This window comes from Cucurbita pepo, chromosome 4, assembly GCF_057944985.1.
Source record: "Cucurbita pepo subsp. pepo isolate OVF chromosome 4, ASM5794498v1, whole genome shotgun sequence".
NCBI lineage: Eukaryota > Viridiplantae > Streptophyta > Magnoliopsida > Cucurbitales > Cucurbitaceae > Cucurbita > Cucurbita pepo.
In genome coordinates, this window is record NC_141801.1 from 23,837 (window position 1) to 38,366 (window position 14,530).

Below are 14,530 nucleotides of genomic sequence, written 5' to 3' on the forward strand. Positions count from 1 at the left end.
TATACTCTTTTCTTTTAAGAAAATTAACATGACTTTATGGGACTATGGTTCTAAATTTTGTGGCTTTTTTTTTTTTTTGTCTATATAAATATTTCAAGTCTGTAATAATTTAATTATTACCTGATTTAATCTTGTCTTTATTTTCATCAATCTCTCAACATAAATCTGTCCCTCTTTTACTCTGTTTCCAATACCACCTCTTTCCTTTTTAGCATTATTCTGTTATCTAATTGAGCGCAGCTTCTATTTTGGTCGACCCAACAACACCATGCCGATGCATTCCGTCTCATTGCAATCCTCACCTTACCCAAACTCCAAATTTCCTCTTCAACTCTCCAATTCCAACCTTTCCGTTACCCGATTCTCTTTCATCTTCAGCGATAAGCATTTCCATTTCGGGCGCCATCAGCGTCTCCTACCCCTGCCTCCTGCTCTTCGCGAATCACAGGACTACCAACAGGCTGTGAAGCGCAAGGATCTCGCTGAAGCTCTCAGGTTTCAAGAATCCTTTGACAGAGAGCGCAATCGTACCCATTAGTGATCCGGCGGCTGCTGATTCAGCTTCCTCCGCTCTTGGGAATCCGCGGTTATCTGGCCGGGAGAGGGACTGGGCGGTACTAGGCACTTGTTTGGATGCTGATGATATGAAACCTGTTGCCAATGCTTATGGGTTTCTCAGGGATGGAGGGTTCTTGCACAATTTTGGAAAATGCAGGAACATTGGTACACCCCCCCCCCCCCCCCCCCCCCCCCCCCCCTTTTACTGTCTCTGCCATGTGAATTTATTTCATTTTGGAAAATGCAGGCACATTGGCACAATTTTGCCAACGCTTATGTTTTCGAATGGATCTATTATTCATACTCAACTTATGACTTACTTAAATTTTCCTTATCCCCCGTGTTATTCCAGTGTCCAAGTTGATCCAAAGAAGTGGGGTCTTTCAGGCAGCTTTCGTTATGCTTTGATTTCTTTTCTTGGTGGAGCATCATTTCTTCTCTGCCAGGACATAGATATTAGGCCAAACCTGTTGGCACTGCCGGGGCTGCCATTTTTGGACTTTATCCTCCTTGGTAGTACTTGTCTCGCTCAAATATCAAGCTATTGGCCACCATATAAGCGGTTGAGTCCTTGTACATGAAGCTGGACATGGCTGATTGATATGCTCTACTAATATTGAATCATGTACAACTCTGGTAATTTCTACCAATTATTCATATGCTATTTACTTGGAAAAGTAGTTCATGCATTTATGTTGATAAAAGTTCCTTGTACCCTATTGCAGCTTACCTCGTGGGTAGCCCAATTTGTGGAGTGATTTTGGATGCAATTGTTGCTATGGAAGTGGGGATATACCAGGGCAGGTAAGCAATCCTTTCATATGCATTTCAAACCATGGTCTTGAATGTTAGGAATGCAAAACAAAGTCCCATATTGGCTACGAAAGGGAGGGATCTAGATATTTAAGTTAGAACAAGTATCTCCATAATCCATTTGGGCAGAACAAAAAAACAAAATCATGAAGACTTGTCTAAAGTGGACGATATCAGATAGATGGAGGTTTTTTTGTCCTTAGCTATTGAAATGGTGGTAACTGAAAATATTTTGCACCGAGATATTCATGTGGGTTCTACATCAAGCAGATGGCTTTGTAGGTAAGGGATAGGAATACGATTAAGATAAACTCAATAATAGATCAGAGCAGGGTGGAAAATATGCTAAAAAATATAAAATCGATTTGAGAGTAGAGTTAGACTTCCAATAGTTTGCGGCTGATGAACAACTTATCTCATAATTTGGACGGCTAAATGTGAAGTTGTAACACCCGAGCTTGATAGGTACAAGCGCTCCATTGCTTCCCTCCTTATGATTAAAAAAAAAAAAAAAAAAAATTACAAGATTTTATTGTAGGCCAAGGAGACCGAAACTCAAGTCGTTGAAGAAGGGAAAACATGCTCAGGATAGTTGTGGAGAAAGAAGAAGAAAAAAAAACGGTCAAAGTCAACCTAGGGACAAGATGGTCATTTTGTCCCCTAATATGGAATCAGCCCAAGGGAAAGCTCTAATACCAAATGATATGGAATCAGCACAAGGGCTCTGATACCAAATGGTATGGAATCACTACAAGGGGAGTAAGATTCAAAAAAGGGTATGGAATCACTACAAGGGGAGTAAGATTCAGATTACCTTGTTGATCGAATATCTCACGGCAAGAACAGTTGTTCGAGATTCAAATCACTCCACAAGCAAGATCGATCATGTCTAGCTTGAATGATTTTTGTGGATCAGATATCTTAAGGCAAGAACACTTGTTTGAGATTCGATCACCCCACAAGCAAGAAACAACCAACTAGATCACTCCCTTTACCTAAACTAGGTAGAATTGCAAATAAACTTAGTCATGCGCTCAAGAAAGCACAAAGCCTTCTTTTATTATATTTTCCAAGCCTATCTTACAAAGATGACATATGACATTATATAGCCTCAAAATGAAAACTCTCAACCTTCCATGAAGCTTTTCAAGAGGGGTAACTTTCTTACTTTATGACCATAATTAACTATACTTTAGGGTGGTAATTAGCCACTAGGTAAATAATGCATGAATTGAAATATCTTTTGATAATTTCAATATCTTTTCACATCTTCGTTGAAGTATATTGTATGATTGATGTCTTTTGGTTCATATCAGTTTGGAAGGGCAGAATAAAAAGAAAAGAGAGAAGGAGGCTAGGGTTTTAGAAGGGAGAAGAAAGAGGAAGCCAAAAACCGCCCCAAATCCGCCATTGGAGGTTGGCCCAAGCCAAGAAAACTCCAAATTTGGGTGGTGGAGTCACTCTTTCCCATCAAGAAAACCAAAAACTCCTCGGTTATGGCCTTTTCGTTATGGTTTTTTATAGATTAGAAGAATTTCTTCAGAAATAGGTCTTGAATATGTGAAGCGATGAACTAAAAGAGGATTCGCATAGGTTTCTTAGAAAATCGGACGGAAGTCAGATTGCAATCGGAGTTCGGGTGATTCAGTCAAGAAAATATAAAAATGAGTTTTTCGTCACTTCGAACGTCTTTCATCATGAGGTTAAGTAAAAATTCTAAGAAAAATACATCGACGTAGGTGGACTAAAACTCTACGACTTTGGTGAAGAAACCAAGTCGATCCCAGTTGTTTGCATTAAGTTACAAAAATTCGAAGAAAATGGTTTGAACACGAAATTCTAACACCTGGAAAATCGTAACACACAGGGAGAGAGAAGAGAACCGCCACTCGTCGTCCAACACATGGAGGAGGGCAGCGGAGCCCGTGGGTGTCATGTGGCAGAAGATGGCTAGAGAAACACATCCAGCCCGCTAGTCGACACGCGTCAGACGCGTGGATCCAGGTCAGCCTGTTTTCGACCCAAAGAACCACACGTGACCCGACGCCATGCAATCTAAATGCGAACGACCCCGACCACATCCAACCCGATCGTTCCTGACCCGCGACTGCACAAAGCTTCGGCGTAGCGACCTCCAGAGCACGTGCCCGACGCGTGCAGCGTGCATGAGTTCTCCAAATTCCTCCGTTTGCTAGTTTTTCGCTCTAATTTCGATACTGACTTTGTTCTTATGTGAATTAGGACCCCATCAAGAAAATTTCATAACTTTGGAACCTTCTTTGGTAAGAAGATCAAGCTTGGAAAGACATGTATCAACCATGTAAGTAACCATTTAGATTTTTCACGAGTAGTACTTATAGGATTTGTTTGGATAAGCATGCATGCTATTAAACCATTAATGGACCAGTGGAAGGGAATTTTGTGAAGTCTGCGCTCCGGGTGAAGATGAATCTTATTTCTCCTTTGAGCATGCGTGTTGATATTGTTAGGAATCACTTATTTCTCCGTTGAGCATGCGTGTTGATATTGTTAGGAATCACTTATTTCTCCTTTGAGCATGCGTGTTGGGTCGTTACAAATGGTATCAGAGCCAGTCACCGGACGATGTGCTGGCCTTCTCGCTGTTCCCTGAAGGAGGGTAGACATGAGGCGGTGTGCCAGTAAGGACGCTGGGCCCCAAAGGGGGGTGGATTGTGATGTCCCACATTGGTTGGGGAGGAGAACAAACCAAGGACGCTGGGCCCCAAAGGGGGGTGGATTGTGATGTCCCACATTGGTTGGGGAGAAGAACAAACCACCATTTATAAGGGTGTGGAAACCTTCCCCTAGCAGACGCAGGGGAAGCCCGAAAAGGGAAGCCCAAAGAGGACAATATCTGCTAGCGGTGGATCTGGGTCATAGCAGACGCAGGGGAAGCCCGAAAAGGGAAGCCCAAAGAGGACAATATCTGCTAGCGGTGGATCTGGGTCATTACAAATCACTTATTTCTCCTTTGAGCATGCGTGTTGATATTGTTAGGAATCACGACTCTCCACAATGGTATGATATTGTTAGGAACATGGCTTTGCTTTGTGCTTCCCTCAAAAGGTCTCATACCAATGGAGATACCTCACTTATAAACCCATGATCTTCCACTAATTCTTTGACTACACCTTCGAGGCTCACAATTCTTTGTTCAATATTTGAGAATTCTATTGACATGGTTAAGTTTAGGGCATGACTTTGATACTATGTTAGGAATCACGACTCTCCACAATAGTATGATATTGTCCACTTTTGACTACACCTTCGAGGCTCACAATTCTTTGTTCAATATTTGAGAATTCTATTGACATGGTTAAGTAGTCACTTTTGACTACACCTTCGAGGCTCACAATTCTTTGTTCAATATTTGAGAATTCTATTGACATGGTTAAGTTTAGGGCATGGCTTCGATACTATGTTAGGAATCACGACTCTCCACAATAGTATGATATTGTCCACTTTGAGCATAAGCTCTCGTGGCTTTGCTTTGGGCTTCTCCAAAAGGCCTCATACCAATGGAGATAGTATTCCTCACTTATAAACCCATGATCTTCTACTAAATTAACCAATGTGGGACTCACTCTCAATAATCCTCAACAGATATTGCATGAACGGTTGCATATTAACTCTAGTGTGTGATTGCCTGTATTTTCTTTCCTGTTGAGGTTAGGTTGAGAATAGGAAGAAACAACGAGCCTAGAGTAGGGCACAAAAGACTAATCGGGCTAGACAAAGATCTATAACAGGATGCCTCCATGAGACGGTGCAATTAGGATCACAAAAGGTGGCCAGTGGGCCCGTGCCCCAGTATTTCAGACCACGATAGCTTTGAGAGGTCTTGGGCGAGAACCCTGGAGATGAGTGAATTCGTGTCTAAGCCATCAAGACCTGCCCTAGAAAATCTAGTAGGACACCACAGTGACCATGGACGATCGAGGTAGCTCGCCGGGCTTGAGTAGTGTGAACGGTGTCACCATAACCTCCACTTCCTTCTCTACTCCAATACCGTAGCGTCGAGGCTCTACTTTGATACTAGAATCGTCGAGCTAGGCTTAGCCGGATAGGGTAGTGTGATTCGTGCCTCGACCTAGTGGAGATAGCTAGGGTCTCTTGAATGGGACCTCTGGGCCGTATACCCGTCCCTGAGCGGGGGAGCGTGGGACCACATAGGTTGACCCAATAGCTGACCGGCACATAGGGGATCGCAATCCCCCAATTTTAGTGGTGGTATGGTCCCGTGGGAGGGTTGTCAGCTAACCTCCACGGATGATGTTTAGAGAGTTTTACATATTCAAATCCAGTCATACTAACCTCAGCTTTACTTGTGAGGTCGTGCCTCAGCATAGAACACTGATCATTCACTGCATAAATAAGGTAAGCCACGTAAGTTATAGAAAAGAAGGATTGGAAAAACCCCTAAGGGTGCGCTTTAGTTTAGAAACCGACTTGGATAGGCGAGAACCCAACTGTTCAAAAAGCATTGGAGCTTAGACCATACTTTCTAGAGCCCAAAATAAAGCCTGTGAATACTGGGTAAGGATGCAAAAAGAGCCTACAAATAGGTTGTTGACGGTGTATTCCTATACTCATCCATTTCTACACTATTTTTTTTTTTTTTTTTTTCCGGGAGTTGGGAAGCCACAGAGGAGTGACCCGAGGTGTTTAGGAGTCTGTACAGTCATGCATAGTTACATCATACGTTTTGTACCCCATAACCTTCTCTTATGAAATTTATATGGTGTATGAACATTTGTTTTGATGGAAACTCTTTCTTCTTGATTGCTAAATATTTTCCGTAAAATCTTATTGCTCATCTCTTTTCGAGTCTTGAATTTTGGGGTGTGACAGAAGTGTTTGTTTCTGTACTACTGAGTGTTTTTAATTTGAATTTAGTTGGCAGGAAATTTGTGTTTTGGAATGAAAAAATGGGAAGCAACCCTGTGGAAGGACGTTTGGATGGTAGTTCATTTGTGAGGTGATCACGTTAATTAGTTCCCTCCTTTGGAGAAGGATCCAAACAGTTGTCCATTATTTTTGGTATTATGGTACTATAACTCTGAATAATAGCTGAAGTAGTAAGATTTGTATGAGTGGACTCAATTCTATGCCTGAAACTGTGTACATAATAACTAACATGACTGCGTTGAGGTAATGCAGGGTAGTTTTTGCGGGCATTCCAGCTGAAGCTCTTGTTTGCGGGCAACACATAAAAAAAGAGTAACCTTTTTTCTGATATCTTGATTACAGTTTTTTATGTGTTGAACTCCTCCGGGGAATCGGGAGAGAAGAAGCAAATTATACAAGGTAGAATCAGATTCCCAGCAAGCAACCAAGCCGGGCTCCACCCATCTCAGATTATTATTAAAGGTAGAATCAGTTTGGTTTCATCTTAGTCTTCCTTGAAGTTGGTCTTTTTAAGTCCCAACACTCCGTCCACGCCACTCAACAGCATCTCCAGTTGAGAGTTCTTGATTCTCAATAATAATAATAATAATAAACCATAAACGGTCACTTTCAAGGACCAGAAAGAGAGGGTAAAGAAAAGGAAGAAGGGTCTTAGGTAGGCTGCCTTGGGCATGTGGATTTCCTGGTCATCATTTTGTGCCTCTGCTGTGTAATGCCACTACCAAAAAGCCCTATGTTCATTTACGAATCACCTTATACTTTATGCTTTGCCTTTTTTTTTTTTTTTTTTTTTTTTTTTTTTTTTTTTTTCTTCTTTTTTTAGCACTCAATTCCGTACCACTCTCACGAACCCAAGCTTTATTTATTTTTTATTTGTTATTTTACTTTTTGGGATAACAGTCATTGTTGCCCACGTCCGAAAGCACAAGGCTTTTGGATCATCCATTTTCTCTGCCTTCTCCTTTTGATTTATTTATTTTTCTTTCTTTTTGCCCTTTTTAGGTAAATAATATTATCATCTTTTTCCCACTCAAATTCAAACTACAAATAAATTCAAACTACAAATAAATTCAAACTACAAATATAATGAACTGCTCTTATCCACAAATTTATATTCCAAACTATCTAACATCGTCTACTGCCTCGTTGGCAAGCATACCCTTAATAATTCTATTTTCTTTAAATACTAATTATAAATTAACCTTGAGTTGTGTTCATACAATTGGTAGTCATTAGTTGTTTCCTTCATCCAACAAAAATGTATTTCAATTCAGACCTAATGTATATAGCTTTTGTCTTTTTTTTTTTTTTTTTTTTTTTTTTTTTTCTTTTTCCTTTCTAATTGTCTTTATTGCTCTAAAAATTTCACATGTACCTCAAATGTATCAACTCAATTATTAAAATCCATAAATGATGTATAATTGAAAATGTATGTATATTATTTATAGAAAAAAAGAGTGATTGCTAGTTTTTCACATAGTTTATCCCATGTCTAAAATTAATTTCTTTTTCTATAAGAACTCAATTAAATAAATTATTACATGAAAAAATAATAATAATAATAATAATAATAATAATTAATAATGAGAGGAGGGAAGGTGGCGTGAGTGATTGTACCGGCCAAGTACTCTTACCTGTACCTCCCCCACCATCCATCTCTCTCTTCTCCTCCACCTTTTTCTTTTTTCAATTTTAATATAATGCCTCCAATCTCCAAGCTCACACCTCCTCTTCACTTCTATATATATATTTTCCTTTCTTCCCTCCATCTTCAAACTCTCTTTCATCTTCTTCAAATCAAACTCTCTTTCATCTTCTTCAAATCAAACTCTCTTTCATCTTCTTCAAATCAAACTCACCAATTCCCTCAAATTCATTCATATTCAAATCTCAATTCCCTTTTCTCTCTGTTTCTATTCTTCATCAATCATCATGAAGCAGTTGATTCGCCGACTTTCTCGCGTTGCCGATTCCTCTCAGTACTGTCTTCTCCGCTCCGGCTCTCCCACCAAGCTCCGCCGATCCTGTATTCTCCGTTCCTCCACCGTGCCGCAAGGCCACGTTCCCGTTTACGTTGGCAAAGAGATGGAACGGTTCGTCGTGAGCGCTCAACTCCTAAACCACCCTGTTTTCGTCGAGCTCCTCGATAAATCCGCCCAAGAGTACGGTTACGAACAGAAAGGCGTTCTACACATTCCCTGTCATGTTCTTCTCTTTGAGCGCGTTCTCGAGGCTCTCAGTGTCGGTGATTACGATTCTCGCCGTCTTCAGGATCTTCTTTCAAATCTCTCTATCGACTCATAAACGCCCGAGACGGACGGACCTTTTTCCTCTCTTGTATTTTTTTTAGAGAGATTGTTCTTCATTTTTCTGTATATACTTTTCTGATTTTTGTTTCTCATAGATGACTAGTATATCAAAGAGAGTGATCCAGGACAACAATTCTTAGCTTCTTTTTCTCCTTCCGATGTAAATCCACGAGGATATTACTACATTCTCCTGTTACGGACACAGCTTCTTCACCCGAATTTCGTGACCAATCAGTGAACTTCGTTTTTTGTATTTCTTACATCGCCCTTCTCTTCTCAATCCTAACGCTGTTGAACTGGACTGGGGATCTTGACCATTTTTCATCCCTAAACTCCAAGATTTCGGGTGGATGTTGTAGTTTGGTGGTGATCAAAACTAACGAAGAGGAAACCTAAATTGCAATTCTCATTAGATTTTTAGTTTTCATTGCCTTCTGGATTCGCCAAAATCGAGGACATCGAAGGATCTTATTCAACAATTTGTGGCATAAAACAAGCAAACAAAAGGAAAGGAAGCAGAGGCGAAGTAATATTCGCTAAAATTAAGAGAGAGATCCAGTCTCCGGCACATTGCCGGAGAATGGGGGATTGTTCAAGAAAAATCTGCGATTGGGGCTACAAGTTACCTGATAAATTAGTAATCAATATTCTTGTAGATATCGTGCTTGAGAATTGAAATTTACCCAACTAAAATGACATCCTTCCTTAAAAATATCCTTTCCGTGTCATCAGAATCTACAAGAATATTGTGTTTCTAACATTCTAATTTCATTAATTTCCTTACAATAGGCGATAATAGGTTTTGAGATTGTTGTGACATCAATCCATTAAAAATCTTGGGGCTCACAATTATTGTTTGAGTTAGTTGAAATATTATAAAATGTGTGGTGGGAGGGAAGGAGGATCGTCCTTTTCAGTTTGTCTTTCAGTGCTGGTTTGATCGCCCATCACTCTTTTGATTTTGATCGCCCATTATGTATCTTCTTAATTCTAATTATTCATTTATGGAACTCTTCGCCCACTCTCCAAACTTTACCCATAATTAATGCAATTTGCATTTATCCACCAACCAAGATGCCCAACTATCCGCAATTTAAACTTGAGTTTAGTTAACCCAATTCAGCTTGGTTCACTTGGACCATTTAGTTCGACCATTTTTATTTGTTCAACTTCCTAAGTCAATATGCTTCCATGCCCCCAACTATTTAAACTATAATTTTATTATAAAAATGGATCAATGATTTACTAACTAGATGATTAGGATCGTGTCAATTAAATTTGAAAAGTAGTAACTATTCTAATTGGTAGTTAGAAAGGACTCAACTTAAAAGTTATGGAGATTTTATTATCAATCTCGCATAATTTAATCATTCAACGTCTCAAATTATCCCCGATCAACACCAATTGTTTACAACCATAAGATGACCAAAGAGCCACCCAAATAGCTTTCATAAATTATTCATTATCAAACATTTTATGTGAAGAAAGTTGTAGTGGGTCAAACTATACAAAGTGTTTAATATATGATGTGATGAATAAATGGTCATCAAAATTATATTATAAGCCATGGATTCACACATATACACATATTTGAAAAGAATAATATCGAAGATTGTTGGAGGTCAAATTAAAGAATTAAAAACCCCATATATTCTCTGACATTCACACACATAATCTTGTACACTTGTATTACAATATATGATGGATTAAAGAATAAGCAAAAGAGTGTGAGAGAGAGTTGGAGAAAATGCATAATTGGATGAGGAGTCACATCGATGGTAACAAAAATAATGTAGAAGAGAGGAGAGGAGAGGGCATTATTGGATTGGGGCACAAATAATGTAAGCGTGCTTAGCTTCCAAACAAGTCACCTTAACAAGCAAAGGGAATTGATAGAGAGAAAATGATTGGAAGCCACCAAAGTGATTATAAATATAATATGTTGAATAATTATGAGGGAAAAAACTGCCAATAAAATCACGGATACTTATTATAGTTTCAAAATGAAATCCCTTGATTTGCGCTGTTGTCTCACATGGCGGGTGTACTGTACAATTTGAAATTTATTTTTGATTAATCTTTGAAATTTAAAAATTACTGGCTGGTTCACGTATCATCTAGATCCAAGAAACGAGTATATTTGTCTCCCTCAATTTCGTGAAGGCCAAGGAATTCATGGCGAGGAAAATGGTATAGTTCAACAGCGAAACGATCTTCCAAGATCCGAGAGAACAGGCAAATACTACACAGAAACCCCATGTGGATTCTGTAGAGACTCACATGTCTTACATTTATTTTCTTCCATATATTTAAACCACAAATTTATGGCTTTTCTAGGGAAGAAAGTTAGCTCAACATTATTAAAAAAAAAAAATTAAAGTCGGGAATTGATTGACATGCTGTTGCTGTTGCTGTTGCTGTTGCTGTTGGTTGGACGATCTATTTAATGAGTTGTGTGTATGCTTGAAGACAATCCTTAGGTGAAGACTCGGTGCCATAAGACAAAATTAGGACGACTTTTATTTCGGTTGGTTGTCATCTACACAGTCTCAATCAATAATATCTATCAATTTCTATTTTGATCCAATGGATGAAGCATGAACTACAAATACAAATAGATATCTATCTGCTGAAAATTCTTCTTCACCTGCTCAAGCTCAAGTTCCAAAGACTGCTTCTTGCGTATACGTTTTAACTGAAGTCATGTTGCTGCGAATACCAATTGAACCCAAATTTAGAACTATGACAAATATCAAAAAATTTGGAGGGTCTGCAACAAGTCATGTTGCCGGGAAGATTCCGTAGCTAGTTTCATCTTGTTAACTTTCCTGACGTTAAATTGTGGGATAAAAGACTCCTGTTCCATTGACAAGTCTCTGCATGCCTGTTGGGGAGAAACAGTGGAGATGTATATACTTGATTTTGAGTACTATTCATGCTTGATATGCTAGCAGCCATAGTTGAGACATCTGGATGATAATGCTTCCCACAGAAGATTAAGTTCCCAAAGGACAGAAGCAAGGGAGTCACTCAATTTTGGATCAGAGGCATATTGCTGATATTTCTGCATATCAAGTAGATGTTTACGGGGACCAGGACTGTAGATAGTCCATACATAACATGTTCTTGGTCAAACAACAGTACGAATCATGATAGCATTTTTCATAACTAAAAGGATTTCAGAAGCTTCTGATACCTGCCAACGACTCTGCGGATCCAAAACATAATGAGGAAGTAGCCAAATGCTTAATAAATGCAGCTGCCTTTTGCATGTCATGCTACGCACAACATTATCTTCAAAGCTTTCACTAGTACTTCACCATGATCTCTGAGTGAAACTTGAATGTTACCTGTCACCCATTTGAAAAATAATAGAAATGATAAAAGGAAAAAGATAGCAGACAAGTAGAAATTGTAGGTATTGGCCCACCCTTGGTGATAAATTATGAGGATATACATGTAACAGGGAATTGAAATTGCTTCATAGTAAGGACCCCAAAGCACCATCAGTGATTTTTCAAAAAGATGAGATTATCATATAACTTGTTGTAATGAAGAGCATAAATATTAAAACAAATGCTTGGAACAAGCACTAACGAGGCTTGGTTTTAGAGGAACCAGTAATTAGTACGCTGTTTCAGAGTTCCACACTAATCTCCCAGACCTGTACTCAAGTACAATATTGTATAGCTGAACAAAAAAAAGTCTCGTAGATCAACATTCAAAGCATCCAGGATTTCCCTCATTACTTAAATGCCACAATGCAACACTGAAAACGCTCAGAGACGGTCAAACATTGTGACTGTTCCTCAGAAGAATTATCACCACCGTAGCAAGCCTCTTAGATAATTCATTTTAATCAATTGAGCTATTCAACTTAATTTTTGATAGACTTGGCTTCTTCACAATATATCTCACAGTAGATGAACTTGGCTGGTGAGAAAATCTTGACAAAGAAAAATTGTGGAAGGAATTTTTGGGAGAAGAAAAATAGAAAAGCGCTGAATAAAATAAGAGGAAGAATACGGAACCTTCGGAACCTTTGGGATTTGACTGAAAAACACGGTTATTTGTTTCTCAGACTTATTTAAATAACTATTCTACTATAAAAATGGCTCAAATAGCCAATTAAATCTGGGCCACTCCCCTGACATGTAATCGGGTATGTCAAATGGTCAGCTAACTAATTTGCGTATGTCTACAACTAAAAATATGGCAATGTAGTCATGTATGTCAAATGGTGAAAAAAAAAAAATTCAACTAACGACTGCAACTTACCTAGACATTAACGACTGCAACTTACCTAGATATTAACGACTGCATTGTATAGCTTAAGATCCGGAAATATGTTTCACATACAGAAGAAAGTGTATCTGACTGCATCTCTCTTTGCTTCATTACATCTGGAGCAAGAGAAGCAGTAACCTATGAGAAACATCACAAACCTTCAGCAATTACCAACTAAAAAGATGTCTCATCAAATGACAAAAGAAAAAAATAATAATAGGCAACAGTTAGACCTCTTCACTAAACTTTGTCTTCCTTCATTCCCCTGCAAATGACTGATTCCTCACGATTCTCTATTTTCTTCTGTTTTTTGCTCCACTTTACTATGTTATCTTTCTTTTCTGCTGTTAGATAAAATAAAAGTCTTTTTCTTTATTTAGTTTTCTCGCGTTTTTTTACTGTTGAATCTTTTTCTTTTGACCTTTTCACCATTTGACATACATGGATTACCATATTTTTGGTTGGCCTCTGGGCCATGTTTACAGGAAGTGGCAGATTTAGTTGGCCGACATCAAGTTGTATCATCAAGGTTAAAATAAAAGTAGGCTGTTTTCCTTATTTTCTTTTCTCACGTTTTTTACTCAAATCAGTAAGTTGAATCTACCATATTTTTGGTTGACGAAGCACAAACAAAAACTTTATCTTATTGCCGAATCTAGTTAGTGTGGATGATCAAGGTGTTAACTCACGCACAAGGATTTGGAGATTGTCAAAGAGAGTGGACATATTGGAGGAGATGAGACTTCAAGTCATACAGGTAATAAATATCCAAGCAAGCTCCATGAAAAACTTGCTTAAGCAAGAGGCTGATGAGGTCCTTCTCACACGTGATGAGATTCTTGGTAAGTTTGATGATCAAGAGAATAATCAAAGAGGCATGATTAGCAAGGAGACGAATGATACTGAAGAATCTCGACAACAAGTAGAATATGCTACACCTTCAGAGATATAGTTTTTGATGAAACATCTTTAGAAGATGGGGGAGCAAATATTATAGAAGACGGCCCCTCAAACAAAGTACACCATAGAGTCTCCCCTGAGGCCTCTTTCTCTGGAATCCTCAAACATCCTCCCTTTAATCGAGGCTCGACTCCTTCTTTGGACCCTCGAACAAAGTACACCCTTTGTTCGACATTTGAGTCACTTTGACTACACCTTCGTGGTTTACAACTTCTTTGTTCGATACTGGAGGATTTTTGGTTTTTTTCAAAATGCATTAAACCAATGATGATGGTGTTCCTTACTTGTAAACTTATAATTTTCCCGAAAGTGTGATTCTCCTCCAAATAATCCTCAACATTTTGAAAAAAAGCAGTGATGTTTCTTTGTCTAACAATCACATGGGAAGTAAAAACTTAGGTTCAACGTGTTCTCATCAAGGCAGAAACTTCTACAAGAAAGCATGATTATATGCTACAAAAAAACAAAAAAATGAGCAAGTATGAGAATTCAAACCTCGATGGAATATGAAGATGCAATTGGCAGTCATGTGATGGTTTGAACTGATCTTTATTTCAGAAATTGTTTTGCTAAGTAACTTCATTCCATTTCAAGCACCAGAAAACCTCATGGAAAGATAAATAAAAAAAGAAAAAAAATCATTTGAAGAAAGTAAAGAAATTTATAATGCAAGA

General features: G+C 38.6%; 2 long non-coding RNA genes and 1 pseudogene across 22 annotated transcripts; 2 read left to right on the top strand and 1 right to left on the bottom strand.

Annotated features, from left to right (window-relative positions):
• The first annotated feature begins 145 nt into the window (after positions 1-145).
• Positions 146-7,063, top strand: LOC111792134 (uncharacterized). Of its 16 annotated transcripts, none has more exons than XR_015420696.1 (5): positions 146-723; positions 911-1,194; positions 1,284-3,691; positions 6,289-6,370; positions 6,553-7,063. It is a non-coding gene; the product is annotated as an uncharacterized LOC111792134 (long non-coding RNA). The 16 variants fall into 16 exon arrangements; XR_015420698.1 differs by having other exon boundaries at positions 1,284-1,362; XR_015420702.1 differs by having other exon boundaries at positions 1,284-1,362; positions 6,643-7,063.
• A 1,130-nt stretch (positions 7,064-8,193) lies between these two features.
• LOC111793618 (auxin-responsive protein SAUR71 pseudogene) lies at positions 8,194-9,016 on the top strand (annotated as a pseudogene).
• Positions 9,017-10,748: 1,732 nt separating this feature from the next.
• Positions 10,749-14,512, bottom strand: LOC111792562 (uncharacterized). 6 transcript variants are annotated; one of them, XR_015420606.1, is made up of 3 exons: positions 14,352-14,512; positions 12,888-13,034; positions 10,749-11,959 (listed from the first exon to the last, which is right to left on the bottom strand). It is a non-coding gene; the product is annotated as an uncharacterized LOC111792562 (long non-coding RNA). The 6 variants fall into 6 exon arrangements; XR_015420605.1 differs by having other exon boundaries at positions 11,107-11,959; positions 12,913-13,012; XR_002814815.2 differs by having other exon boundaries at positions 11,107-11,959; positions 12,913-13,034.
• Positions 14,513-14,530: the final 18 nt, after the last annotated feature.